Here is a 14,608-nt window from a genome sequence, read left to right as displayed (position 1 = left end):
GTTCAGTTTGTCAGGTAAAAAATATTTGACCTCACCTTTCCTCCTGTCCAGGAAGCAGTAATTTAACCAGTGACCCTAAAAGGCATCAGACTTCCTGATTCTCCTCATCTAGATCTATGAGTGTCCCATCTCTACTAGAAATCCACAGATAGAATTCTCTCCCTACAAATCATTTTGTTGTGAATGACTCTCTCAGGCAATGACAGGAACATTTTGGATCATCCAAACTGTGCATCCCCTGTGCACCCTGACCCCCCCTCCCCTGGTCCCCACATTGCCGGCCTCTTTGCAGTTTCATAGGCTGGTCATCTCAGAACTAGTTCATGTTGCTATTGCCCCTAAAAATATTAAGATGCTTCAATATTTCTTTTTTTTTAAATATTAAGTTGTTTTTGCATTTGATTTATAAGATAAACACCTCATGCCAGAGTCTGTAAAAAGCATGTCTGTATTATCTGTGATAACAGAGACTAGTAAGACATTTAGCATTATTAATAAGATTTCAGAGGATGAATTTAAGTGAACAAACTGCTTTCGAATCCATTAGAAGCATAAGATGCTTCAATATTTCTTAAGCAAAGATTTGTTATTTGGAGATTTTACACTTAAGATTGTGTTCTGACCAATTTGCACAGATAATTAAGGAAGGGCTAAGTATTCTGAAAAATCACAAATTATGTAAGATTGTTTTGCCTGAAGAGAGAGAGAAGCCACATTTCAGGGGAGAGGGGGCGGGATTAGGAACCAGGCTGTGGTGTGCTCCTCCGTTCTGCTCTGGAATCTTCTGTCCTTTCCTTTGAAGTCCATGGCCTTCAGTCCATGGCCCTTTCCCTCTTTGGTTCTTTTGGGGGGAAGTTTTATTATTATTTGCTAGTTATTGGAGGTAAGAAGTTTTCACTATGCACTTTTAATCTACCATTTCAACCTCAAACTCTGAGAAAGCCTCATTTCTAAATAGATCTAAACTACATCAGGAGATTAGGAAAACTTACATCACTTCCAAAGGGAAAGGAAGGAGAAAGGTCTTTATAATTATTAACTAGATGCCTAATTTCAAAATCTAGGGAGTATAAGACTTAAGTCGTTTGCTTTAAAAAAAAATCCATATACAGTTATTTAAGATAAAACAGCGTAAGATTTTTTATAAATTATGTGAACAACATAACATTGAATGATTGGATTTTCTTCCATAGTCACTCACTTAAAAGTGCTCATTTCCCTGAACACTGAGGGCAAGTTCTGGATGGGCTCTGAGCTCCAGGGCAACACAGTAGGCAAATAAGACCCAAAATGAGTGGTTCACAGGAGATGAGGGTAATGGGAGGTATGGTGCTGGCACTAAGACTGAAGAGTGAGTATAGTCCCATCATTCATTCATTTCTTAAGTTCTTGATGGGATAGAAAAATAAAATGCAGGGCTTCCCTGGTGGTGCAGTGGTTAAGAATCTGCCTGCCAATGCAGGAGACACAGGTTCGAGCCCTGGTCCGGGAAGATTCCCACATGCTGCGGAGCAGCTAAGCCCGTGCGCCACAACTACTGAAGCCCGGGTGCCTAGAGCCCGTGCTCCACAACAAGAGAAGCCACTGCATTGAGAAGCCCACGCACCGCAACGAAGAGTAGCCCCCACTTGCCGCAACCAGAGAGAGCCTGCACGCAGCAACAAAGACCCAACGCAGCCATAAATCAATAAATAAATAAATTTATTAAAAAAAAGAAAAGAAAAAGAAAATACAGTCCCTGCCCTCAAAGAAGGAACTTTAAGAAGACAAGCAAACAGTTTCCTAAGTTCTGTAGAGAAGTATGTGCATGATTCTATGGGATGAATGAGAAAAGGCTTCACCGAGGATGCAATGCTTGAGTTCACTCTTAAAAGATGCTGAGGAATTTTCCAGGTGGTTGAGGAGTGAGGGCATTCCAGACACAGGACACAGCACATACAAGTGCACAGAGGCATAAGAGAGCACAGTGAGTTCAGAGAATAGCACGTTACGCAGTGTGACTGAGAAGACCGTGTACGTGGTGGGGGACAAATGGCAAGGGAGAAGGCTGACACAGTTGTAAGGACCAGATCGTGATCTGGCCCTGGATGCCGTGCGAACTTGCACACAGCATTGGGTTTGACCCGGTGGACAAACAGGCCATTGGAGGATTCACAGTACTAGGAAGAGATGCAAGAATACATTTTTAATTGAAGGAATCAAAATCCTCATCTGGTATTAGTTAATATCTTGATTGATATTCACTGGGCACCATGCTAATTACTTTTACAAACATCAATGCATTTAATCCTCACATCAACCCTTTAAGATAAATGGTATTATGTTTACAAGATCAGCCAAAGGAAGAAAAGTCAGGCCCAGTGCTGTGACTTCTCAAAGTAGGACACCAGTGAAGCCTGGGTTAGGATTAGGGTTAACATTAAGGAATGACTCTTCTGTGAAACACCACAGCAATGAGACCAGTATCAGAAAACCATGTTTAGTTTTGCTTCCAGCTTGCAAAGAGAGAAATGCAAGAAAATTGTGAAGGACTCAAAGAAAGGCAGCAGATAAGACTAAATAGATGGAAAAGATTTTTTTTTTTTTTGCAACAACAAAAAAAATCTGTAAAGGTATTAGGGTTAATAACTTTCTAAATACCCTCAAATAGAGTAAATAATTGCCTCAGGGAAGTTTTCATTCTCTTCTCCCCTAGAAATCTGAAAAAGAGAAAATAATGGCAAGGAAGAGCTTTAAGATATAAGAAAAGGAATAGAAGTAATTTAATCCTTAAATGAGTACCTAAAATGGATATAGAACTTCCATCTCCAGAAATCTTTACAAGTAACACCAGCATTTTAATAACAGCAAGCATTTATTGAGCAATTACCATGTGCCAGTTATTCTACTAGGTGCCTTACGTTATCAGCAGCAGCACCAAGATCTCTTCCATCATCATCAACACCATCATCATCATCATCATCATCCTTAGTGGCTAATAATGCCAGCTCTGGAGCCAGACAGCCTGGGTACTGTAAAATGGGAAAAACAGATAAAAGGCAGTTATTAAGATTAACTAGGATGATTTGTCTTGTAGGAGCGGATATCAATGGTGCCATAACAGGCTCAAGGGCAGTCATAGCAGAGACAGCATTGTGGGACCCCTGCCATGCCCTCCAGTTTCCTTCTTTTATTTTTTCTTCTTCCTTAAAAGAAAAATTAAATTTATTTGTGATTTAAAAAAAAAAAAGATTAAGATGATACACATAAACCCCTTAAAACAGTGCCTAGCATATAGCATTCTCTACAGAAGAATTAGCTTCATCATTTCCTTCATTGCACCTACTGATATTCATCAACCTGGACTGCAGGCCAGGCACCCAGTCAAGTACTTTACATTCATTGTGCTATTTAGTCCTTACAATAAAGAGACTGAGCCACATAAATTATCTCAATTCTCACAATCTTATGAAATAGATATTTTGTTCCCACTTTATAGTAAGGGAACTGAAGATTAGGAAGGTGACATAGCTTGTCCTGGGTCCCTGTGGCTAGCGTAGCAGGTGTCTGAGCCCAAAGCCCAGGTCCCTGTGATTTCTTAAGCCTGTTACCTTCTTCCAACTCTACAACTCTGTGAAAAGTATAACTTTCACATATACTCTTAAAACATTTTGCATCATTATCCAAATGCCAACACAGGATCCTCATCTGGTATTAGTTAATGTCTTGATTGGTATTCACTGGGCACCAAGCTATAGTTACTTTTACAAACATCATTGCATTTAATCTTCACATCAACCCTTTAATATAAATGATGTTTTATTTACAAGACCAGCCAAAGGAAGAAAAGTCAGACCCGCTGCTGTGACTTCTTAAGTATTTTCAAGTGTTTCCCTTATCGAATCTTTTTTTTTTTTTTTTAATCCAAGGTGTTATTCTCAAGTGGGGCTTCTAATCCTCAATTTGGAAAGATAGTGCCAGTTGCAAACAGCCGCTGGCCAAGGATAGACAGGACCTCATGTGGAATATGAATCTTTAGATTGCAATGGAAACAGGAAGGCCTGGATTTGGTCACCTTTTGGCCATCTCCTGCCAGTCCTGTGTGGTTCTGATTGACTAATAACATCCAGCTGTCTTGAGGTTATTGTGTAATCCCAGTAACAATGGGTGTTTCCTCAGTGATCAGCACAAAGTCGGGCCAGGAACTAGCAAATCATCATTCGAGGTGACTTTGAAAGCACAGCTTCAAGCCCATGCATTGAGAGGCTGGGCTGAGATCTGAGGAGAAGGAACGTCTTGCCGCCCCTGTCAACGCTGCTTCTGCATGTGCCTCTGTTGCATCACAGGTCACTCTTCTCAATTAAGACAGCTGTCATCAGTGACCTTCCTTTGCTTCTTGACTGGATTCTTCATGGGATACAGAGTCCTGGTGATTGGACCTTTAATGAATCAGTAGCAAGAGTTTTCTCATTAGAATAGTAGGGTCTATAATAACTTCAATTATACTCGGTTCAGAATCTGAATCTCTGATACCAGCTTTCCCTAACAATAGAAAATATCCATTTCTACAAAAAGCCACTGATTTTAATCGTATCTTCTCTCCAGTGTTTTTTCTAATCTACAATCAGTAATTTCATTCTCAGGCTAAACTAAATTAGCCTTTCTCTGATTGCTTTGCCTAGCATGATATCTCCATGAACCAACAATTACGTTCCTTTTTTTTTCCTTTAGTGGTTCAGAATGAGCTTGTGTTCAGATAAATGGTGTTTGTGAACCCTGATGTGTGACGTGCACTGTGCTTGGCACTGAGGGCACAAAGATTAATAAGATGTTGTCTCTGTACTCACAAAGGTATTAACTTCAAGAGGTGGGGAAGACAGGCACCTGCACAGATCATTTCTGTTTAATATGTAAGCGTCTAGGTAGAGGAATGAACAGTATGCAGTGGATGCCCAGAGGAAAGGGATTCTAGGATAGATTTTGAAGGAAAGAATCCATGACCTGAGTCTTGAAGGACACACAAATATTAACCAGACAAAGAAGGGTGAAAACAATGCCCAGCCGAGGGCACAGCACAGACAAAGGCCTGACACTGTGGTCTCAGGTGTGAGCTGAGGTCCAGCCAAGGGCAGGATACCACTCAGTGTGAGATGCAAAAGGCTTTGAGGCTGGGAGGCAGGTAGGTGCCAGGTAAGGAACTTTATTCTGAGCCCCTACTTTGCCATATGTAAAGAACGGAAAACATTTCCCCACTCGCTTTGTTTAATCTATGGTAACTGTGTTTCACCCAGTGGACATTTACTGAATATCTATTTCGTCTAAGAGTTCTTGCCTTCAACAGCTAACCTTCTAGTGAAGAAGACACGTTTAGTTGTAAGAGAAGACACAATATGGTAGATGCCACAGAAAGGTTTTTAACAAAGCGCTATGGTTATGTAGACAGATGTGTGAGCAACTTCTAGGCTGGGCAGTTAGGGAAAGACTCACAGAGGAAATGTCATTTGAGCTGGACCGAGAAGGATGAGTATGGTTTCAATTGGCAACTCTTCTAAGGATGCGGATGGAAAGATGGTCTGGACCAGAGCTTCTCAAACCTTCTGTGGAGAGGGGCCAGGTTTTTTTTTTCAACTGATCACAGATGAATTTTTCTTTTTTTAACCTTTTTTTTTTAAGGTCAGTCCTTCAAACACATTGTTAACTGGGAAAATAATGCCTTCATGTTTGTGTTTCTCTAACATTCAAGTAACAAATTTAGTGGCTCCTAAGGAAGCTTATTTCTATAGTAGCTCAGCTGATTGTTCCCAGTAACTCCTTACAAAGACTACCTTGTTCTTCAACTCTCTTTTCCTTTTAACGGACTAACACTTTTATGAAATAAAATAGAAATGAATTACTGAAAAAAATGATATAAAAAATAACATATGAAATACAAGCCCATATTATTTAATATTAGATTCAACAAACATAAAATTACTTTGTCAAATTGCCGTATAAGTTTCTAAATGATTACTGTCAACTTCTGTGACCTGTTTCATCACAGACCAGTAACAAGTGTTCACACACCAAAGGCAGTCTGGGTAGCTCTGGTCAAGACAGAAGAAACCTATGAGCAGAGGACAAAGAATGCAAGGCTGTTTAGAGAATGGCAAACAGTCCAACATGACTAGAGTTCAGAGCTTTGGGATGGGCTTGTGGGCAGGGAGTAGTAGGAGAGAAAACTAGAGAGAAGGTGAATCCATGCTGACTGTCTTTTGTAATCAGTGAGGAGCATGGACGTGACTGAGAAAGGGAGTGGTGTGGTTTTATCTTCTTTAAGAAGTTTCATAATCGTGGAGTTATTAAGTCTTAGAGGAGAGAGAGGTGGAAGAAGCCAGGAAATCATATCATAACATTACTTCAGTTATTCAGGTAAGAAGTGATAGGAACCCAAACCAGGGTAATTGAAGTGAAAATGGAAAGGATGGGACAGTTGGGAGGTATGACCAGAAGACAGTGACTGATGGAACATGGGGTGAAGGGGATGGTGAGGTTTTCAAGCCCTAGGGGACAGAAACAAGGAACACAGGAAGAGGAGAGGCTTGTGGAGAAAGCAGATGTTTGGTTTGGCTGTTATTATGTTTTCTCACTACTGGGACACCTATGGAAAAATGTCAAGCAAGCATGGTATTTGAAGATTTTAAGATATGACTCGAGTTCAAGAGCAAGGTTAGGACCAGATAGGCTTACATATCTGTATAGATATGTCTGTATTTTTATGGTCATCTGTGTAGAGAAATGGCCCAAACCAAGAGGGAAGATGTGTTGATGAAGGTGAGGGTATAGAGCAAAGAGGGGGAAAGGTGAAGATGGGCCTGTCAAGGAACATCTGCATTTCTGGGGAGAGGAGTAAAATGCTAGTTACTCTTTCTTAGCACACGAATGGCTTGTCACTTAGCACCTGGCATCAGTGGCCATGAGAGGACAGTGTCAGCCGAGCGCAGCCTAGAAGTACAGTCCTGACTTCCAGGCTGCGTGAGCAAAGGCATCGAACACAATCTTTGCCGGGTGACCATTAAAAGGATTAAAATACTAAAAAGCTGTAAACAGTACAAAACCCAGATGACAGAAATTGGAGAAGAATGCTAGTGACATACAAGAAGCTTTGAAGAATTTTTGCGAAATTTAATGCAGTGTGACCCCTATGAATAATAGTACCAAAGACAATTCAAACTTCCTAAGAAATAGCATTCCTAGCAAGTAAGTACAGGAGACCACAAATCACATTAACATGTCTTGCTTGGAGAGGCAGGGAGTAGAAGAGAGAACCCTAGAGCTGGTGAGAAGCAGATCACTTGACCTCCATGTTGTCACTGCCAAGCAGCAGCATTTGAAAGTAGCAGCTCTGAGGAGCAGTGGGGGGGTGGGGGGGTGGAGAGGTCTAGACTTTATGCAGTGGCATAAAGCGACAAGCTGGAAAGGCAGTAACTCTGGGAAAGGGGCCAGACCAGCCTCAACTTATACTTGGCTTGAAGACCAGATCAAACAAATGCCAAATGGCCCCATTGCAATGGCTTTTCCAAACAAAATAAGAAATGATGTGGAGATGAAGTTCTCATGCTGTGACTGTCCATAGTTCCAACTCCTTCCCTGCAGAGCTCTTGAGCTAGTAGTATAGGTTTGCTTCAACTACTAACACCAGTCTAAAACCTTCAAGGAGAATTCTAATAATAACAAAGTGAAGAATCCATCCAATCTGTTGCTGAACAGTTTTGAACAGCCATCCTATCATCCAAGAATGAGGACACAAAAAAATTAAATAAGATGAGCTCTATGAAATAATTCTGCAGTGAGGCAGAATAATAGAAATTCAAGATGTAGAAGAAGAAGATGCTTATAGGCTAGAATATTTTCTTCAGAAAACACCACATTTTTAGAAAACATCTGCTTTGTGTTCTCAAAATTCAAAGAAACCTGAAGTATGTGAAATAAGGAAAGACTAGGAGAAAACTACAAGTGCAATGCCAAAGCTGAAATCTACATTAAAAGTAGAAAGAACAGACTCAATCCAGTCTTAAGTACTAATGTGAATGGAAAACTTGAATTGTTATTCCATAGTGAAGAGGTAAAAACTATGAGAAAGCTGGTCAACAAAAACAGAGCAGAGAGCTAACACATAGAGCCATGAGCCATACCAACAAGTAGAACAGTACTTGGCCCATGGTAAGTGCTCAGTAAATATATGCTGAATCAACGATATTCCCGAAGAGGCCACCAAAAACACGCATAAACAATAATTCAAGTAATAGTAAAAGAAAACTGTGCTGAGCCAAAGACAGCCTTAAGTCAATGGATCAAAAGACCTTTACTGAGTACCAGGCAAAGTTAATGAGAAGAGATAAGCACCTCACCACAGCCTCATGGAATTTTAACATTTCAAAAACAAAGAAAATAAGAATGTAAAAAAAAAAAGAAAGAAAAAGAAAATATCCTAAAAGCATACAGGCAGACAAAAACTAAGCTATTGTCCAAGAAAGAAAAATTCATCTTACATTAATTGTCCCTGAAACATTGAACACCAGAGATCGTGAAACAACATCTGCAGGATCTAGGGGGAGAAAAGTTGTGACCCAAGAATTCTCCACTCAGTCGAAGTACAAAGGTGACAGAAAGACATTTTCAGATATTCAGAGACTTAAAATATATGTCACTTAAGTATCCTTTTGAAAATAATTTTGAAGTAAATATGTATACACACATGTGCACACACACATCTATACATACATATGTGTAAATATTCCAGCCAGTTAAGAGAGGAATCAAATTCCTAAGAATGGGAAACCTGTGGTATAAAAGGACCAGCAATGAGCACTGGGAGCAGTTAAACACAGAATCAGATCTAAATAATTGTGGTAAATATGTTTAAAAGAAAACTCAACTGTCAAGAATAATGTTTTTAAAGATACACAATATAAAAATAGTAAATTTAAAAATAATAAACAGGGCCTAAATTCCCATATTATCTCAAAAATTAAACAAAAATCAGAGGTTGATATCAAGAAACAGAAGGTTTGTAGTGAGGTGGATGGACCTAGAGTCTGTCATACACAGTGAAGTAAGTCAGAAAGAGAAAAACAAATACCGTATGCTAACACATATATATGGAATCTAAGAAAAAAAAAACAGTCATGAAGAACCTAGGGGCAAGACGGGAATAAAGACACAGACCTACTACAGAATGGACTTGAGGATATAGGGAGGGGGAAGGGTAAGCTGGGACAAAGTGAGAGAGTGGCATGGACATATACACAGTACCAAATGTAAAATAGATAGCTAGTGGGAAGCAGCCGCATAGCACAGGGAGATCAGCTCGGTGCTTTGTGACCACCTAGAGGGGTGGGATAGGGAGGGTGGGAGGGAGGGAGACGCAAGAGGGAAGAGATATGGGAACATATGTATATGTATAACTGATTCACTTTGTTATAAAGCAGAAACTGACACACCATTGTAAAGCAATTATACTCCAATAAAGATGTTAAAAAATAATAATTAATAAATAAATAAATAAATATTAAAAAACAACAAAATAAAAGAAACAGAAGGAAGCAAAAAGTGGGATAATGCATATTACATATGAGAGTGAAAAATACTATTTTATTCCTGAAGATGATTAGAGAAATTGAAGTTAAGCCAGGCTTTTTATTGAATGCTATGTATTGCTGAAGTAATGCCAGCAATATTAAGACATTTTTTTAATAAATTTATTTTATTTTATTTATTTATTTTTGGCTGCGTTGGGTCTTCGTTGCTGCGCACGGGCTCTCCCTAGTTGTGGCGAGCGGGGGCTATTCTTCGTTGCAGTGCACAGGCTTCTCGTTGTAGTGGCTTCTCTTGTTGCAGAGCATGGGCTCTAGATCGCAGGCTCAGTAGTTGTGGCTCGCGGGCTTAGTTGCTCCGTGTAAGCCTAGCTTTTTAAAAACTTAATCATGCTGATATTTTTTTTATTGTATTTCTTGCAAGTTATGACATGTTTTTATAAATATTCCTGATTATTTTGTGGATAGGGGACTGTCGGGGGCAAGAGCAGAAGCAGGGGGACCATTGCAGTGGTCCAGGTGGGAGGAAATGACAATTGACCTAGGGATGATGTGGACACAGTAACATATGGTTGGAAACCACCGGAAGTTGAGAGGCTTTGCCAGTGGTCCAGGTACGAGATGTGAGGGAAAGAGCAGTCAAAGATGATCCCCAGGTATGTGGCCTGAACAGCTGAAAGAATGGGGTTGCCCTGTTGCCTTTTGTTGAGAGAACTTGGGGAGAGCGGGCGATGGGCTCTAGGGCTCAGTTTTGAACTGTTAAGTTTAAAATGCCTGTTACACATGCTCACTGATATGTGTAGTTCCCAGCTCCTTTGAAGTACAAAATATCTAATTCTTGAAGGAAAGATGTGAAATTGCTCATAAAAACAAATTGTAAAATGACAGTAAGTTGTCACCCAAAGTAATAGTTTAGTTCCACATCACCATCCAAGAGTACAAACTCTTCTAACAAGAATCGTCTTTGTTAAGTACATGAATCACCATTTTTTTTTTCTGGCAATGAGATGTCACTTCAAGAAACAGAGAATTCCCTAAAATAAGAAGGTCTGTATCTGCTCTTTTTTTTTTTTTTTTGGCATTTCACCATTTAGAGCAGCTGGCAACCTAACAGGTATTTAGTAGAATATTTTTTTACTATGTCAAAATATCTAGAATCAGGGACTTCCCTGGTGGTCCAGTGGTTAAGACTCCACACTCCCAATGCAGGGGACCCGGGTTCAATCCCTGGTCAGGGAACTGAATTCCACATGCCACAACTAATAGCCCGCATGTGGCAACTAAAAGATCCTGTGCGCCGCATCGAAGATCTTGCACGCGGCAATGAGGATCCTGCGTGCCGCAACTAAGACCTGGCACAGCCAAATAAATAAAATAAATAAACAAATATTTTAAAAATATTTTGAGAATCACAAAGAAAAATTTTTTATTGTTTCCACTGATTTATAATTTGTTATTTTACAAATACTGTACAAAAGTTAACCTTAATTCTTTTTCGTTTGAATGGCGCAAATTAATAGCAAAAAGTATCATGTTGGTTGAACATGGAGAAATGTTAAAATAATGAGAGCTAATGTTTAATGAAAGAATCATAGCTTCCAAGTATCCTCAATATCCATTTACATGTATTTGTTCACCCAACAAGTATTTAGTGATGGTCATCTGTATGTTTTACTCTGTAGAATGGACGTGCTTTCTACAAAAATTACTACTTAAACCTTTCTAATCTTTTCATTAAATAATTCTAAAGGAATAATAGAAGACTGGCTTGCTTGTAGAGTTTATAGATAAAAGAAGTCTTGCTTAACCATAACCCAAATAAGTGAAGACTTAAGATTAGTCAGAATACTTTCAGGGCTGAAATCACAAGACAAAGTCCACAAACCACAAGATGATTGGTTTTTGTCAAGTTTATTCCTCCTAAATGTCCTCACTGCTATAAATGTGTGTGTGTGTGTGTGTGTGTGTGTGTGTGCACGTGTGCTCACGCTTTCTGATTAACCAAATTATTTCTCAGAAAATGAATTAACCAGAATATGTCATCCTCTGAGCATTTCAGTTAATCTAAGTGTTCTTTACATGAAAGTAATAAAACTATATTTCTTTTTTAAGAAAGTCTGTAACATAGACTTTTTACTAGTGAAACCTATCTTTATATGTAATGAATTCTCATTAGTATGAATTTATTACATAATACAAACCAGATGGACATATTTATAAGAATACTTTTCTTCATGCAATAGGAATATACAATAAAGAACATGTCTGGCCCTTTGTCATAAATAAATGCATTTATTTAAATACAGTAGGAACTTACTATTTAAAGAAGTATTTCAATGAGTCCCATAAAATACACAGACCAAAATAATCAATATTTCTATTCCAGCCCTCAGTAAATTTTTAAAGAGCCCCCCTTCCAGCCCCATTGCCTTTAAGAGCACCCATTCTGACGGGCCTCTTCCTGTCTTGAGTTTCCAAGTATTGGTGGGCTGGCTAGATGATAGATAATAAATAATCTGTCCATATTTATCTGCAAGTTATATACTTGAAAATGAATGAATAGTGCTACTATATAAAAATGTCTTTGTGCCCATAGTTCTGGATCAAAAGGCTGGTACATGCTTTCACTTCTCAAAAACAAAAACTACTGGTTCATGTTCCTAAAAATATCAATAACAAGCAGAATCAAAAGTAGTTCATTTCGGGACTTCCCTGGTGGTCCAGTGGTTAAGACTCCACGCTCCCAGTGCAGGGGGCCTGGGTTCAATCCCTGGTTGGGGAAATAAGATCCTGCATGCTGCACGGCATGACCTAAAAAAAAAAAAAAAAAAGTAATTCATTTAGCCACAAATAAAAATTAAAAAGAAAAGAATTTTAGCCACCAGAATGGCTAAAATTAAAAGAAAAAAAGAAGCTGTCAATGTCAAGCGTTGGTGAGGATACAAGTAAGGGAAACCCTCATGCACTGCTCCTGGGAATGTAAATTGGAAAAACTACTTTGGAAACCTGTTTCGCAGTATCTCCTAAAGCTGAGCATATCTAGGATTTCCACCCAACAGAAATACACACATACCTACTGCAAAAGACATGTTCAGGGATACTCGTGGCGGCATTACTCGTAATACCCCCAAACTGGAAACAACACAGTTGTAGATGAGATATAAATTGTGATGCATGATCAAAATCACATGATTGGACATTGTTACAGCAGAGACAGAGAATGAAGTGCTGCCTGGCACAACAACATCGGTGCCTGTCCTGGGAATGATGTTGAACCAAAGTAGCCAGACACAGAAGAGTACATACTGTATGATTCCACTTTATGAAGTTCAGAAACAGGCAAACCTAATCTGTGATGATAGAAGTCAGGTGGGGGGGGTTTCCTTTGGCAGGTGCCAGGTCAAGTCCAGAAGAAGAGGCCCCGGGAGGCTAGGAAGGTGCAGGTGTTACAAGGACGTGTTCACTTTTAAAGTTCATGGACTCTGCACTTAAGATTTATGCACTTTATTACGAGTAGGTTATACTTAAATTTTAAAAGCTGACCCGAAAAAGGGGGTAGCAGATTTATTGGAAAAAGCATATTCCTTCTTTACTCTCACCCCAAATTTTATTGAGTCTTTTTCTTTTATTGGTATACAAAATGGAAACAAAGTCTTCAAGCTAGAGAGGACCTTAAAAGATGATAATCATGTATAGGAAAAGAAGCAAACCAGCACTAGAAAATTAAGACCTAAAGTCCCTAGGTTCTTACATAATGGTGAATCCAGAGACAGCAGACAAACATAACATTCTAAGGGAAAAATAAGTATTTTGTAATCGATAACCCCCTTACCAAGGGCAGTAATAGGTCCCCTAGAAAGGACCCCCCTTTTATTATCATTTTTACTAATTATTAGCATGTACACCAAAAGAAGAATTCCGCAGTGCTGTTGCGCTGGTTGTTTGACATACCTTCACTGGGTCATGGCCCTATTGCTCTTAAGTCGGACCTTTTCCCCAAATTCACACCACCTGTAATTCCCCTCTTGTGCCTTTAGTCTGTGACAGCAGCCTCTATGCTCTAACACTGATCTGGAATTGATATCAGTAACACAGGATTTTGCAAACCTCTCATAAGGAGTTAACATTTGTTCACTTATAGTCTTGAAGAGCTGACTCATAATAGATTAGCTTTGGTAGTTAGCTTAGCTGGCTGGTGAGATTTCTACCTCACAAACCTGCTAAAGAAAATTGAAGACAAAGTTCTTCTGGTAAATGATAAATGTACTAGTATACTTCAGTCAAATATAGGAATATCTAAAATAGCAAACCATTATTATTCCACATAGCTTCATTACAGTGGGATCTTTATAAATATGTTTAGAAGATAATGCACTAAATAATTATATTTAGATAATAATGCTCCTATCTGATTGTCATAAAGCATGCAATTGTCTGTGGTATTCTTTGGCAATCTTAAATTTAAACCTTAGGAGTATAAACTAGCATAATGGAATGCTTTCCTGGGTGTGACATTCAGTAAATCTTATCACTTTTGTTATGGTGATATGGTCATTTGTTTGTTTATGTGGTTTTACTTAATTATGTCTGTATGCTTATTAATATAGTTTTTAGATATTATTCAAAAACGTATATCCAGGGACTTCCCTGGTGGCTCAGTGGTTAAGAATCCGCCTGCCAACGCAGGGGACACGGGTTCGAGCCCTGGTCCGGGAAGATCCCACATGCCGCAGAGCAGCTAAGCCCGTGCGCCACAACTACGGAGCCTGCGCTCTAGAGCCCGCGAGCCACAACTACTGAGGCCGCGTGCCACAACGACTGAAACCCTTGCGCCTAGAGCCCGCGCTCCGCAACAAGAGAAGCCACCGCAATGAGAAGCCCGCGCACCACAACAAAGAGTAGCCCCTGCTCGCCGCAACTAGAGAAAGCCCGCATGCAACAACAAAGACCCAACGCAGCCAAAAATAAATAAAATAAAAACAAAAATTTATTAGAAAAATATATATATATATCCATAGCATAGGCATTCATGTGTTGATATAAATAATGAACCTTAT

The 14,608-nt window shown here is 39.3% G+C and overlaps 1 protein-coding gene across 3 annotated transcripts in view; it reads left to right on the top strand.

Moving 5' to 3' along the window:
- VWA8 (von Willebrand factor A domain containing 8) overlaps positions 1 to 14,608 on the top strand; it is a 356,490-nt gene that overhangs the window by 316,253 nt on the left and 25,629 nt on the right. The window lies entirely within an intron of this gene.

This window comes from Balaenoptera physalus (genome assembly GCF_965194825.1).
Source record: "Balaenoptera physalus genome assembly, chromosome: 18".
In the NCBI taxonomy this organism is placed as follows: domain Eukaryota; kingdom Metazoa; phylum Chordata; class Mammalia; order Artiodactyla; family Balaenopteridae; genus Balaenoptera; species Balaenoptera physalus.
Note: the sequence above shows the minus strand (reverse complement) of the source record. Positions and strands in the feature narration are given on the sequence as shown.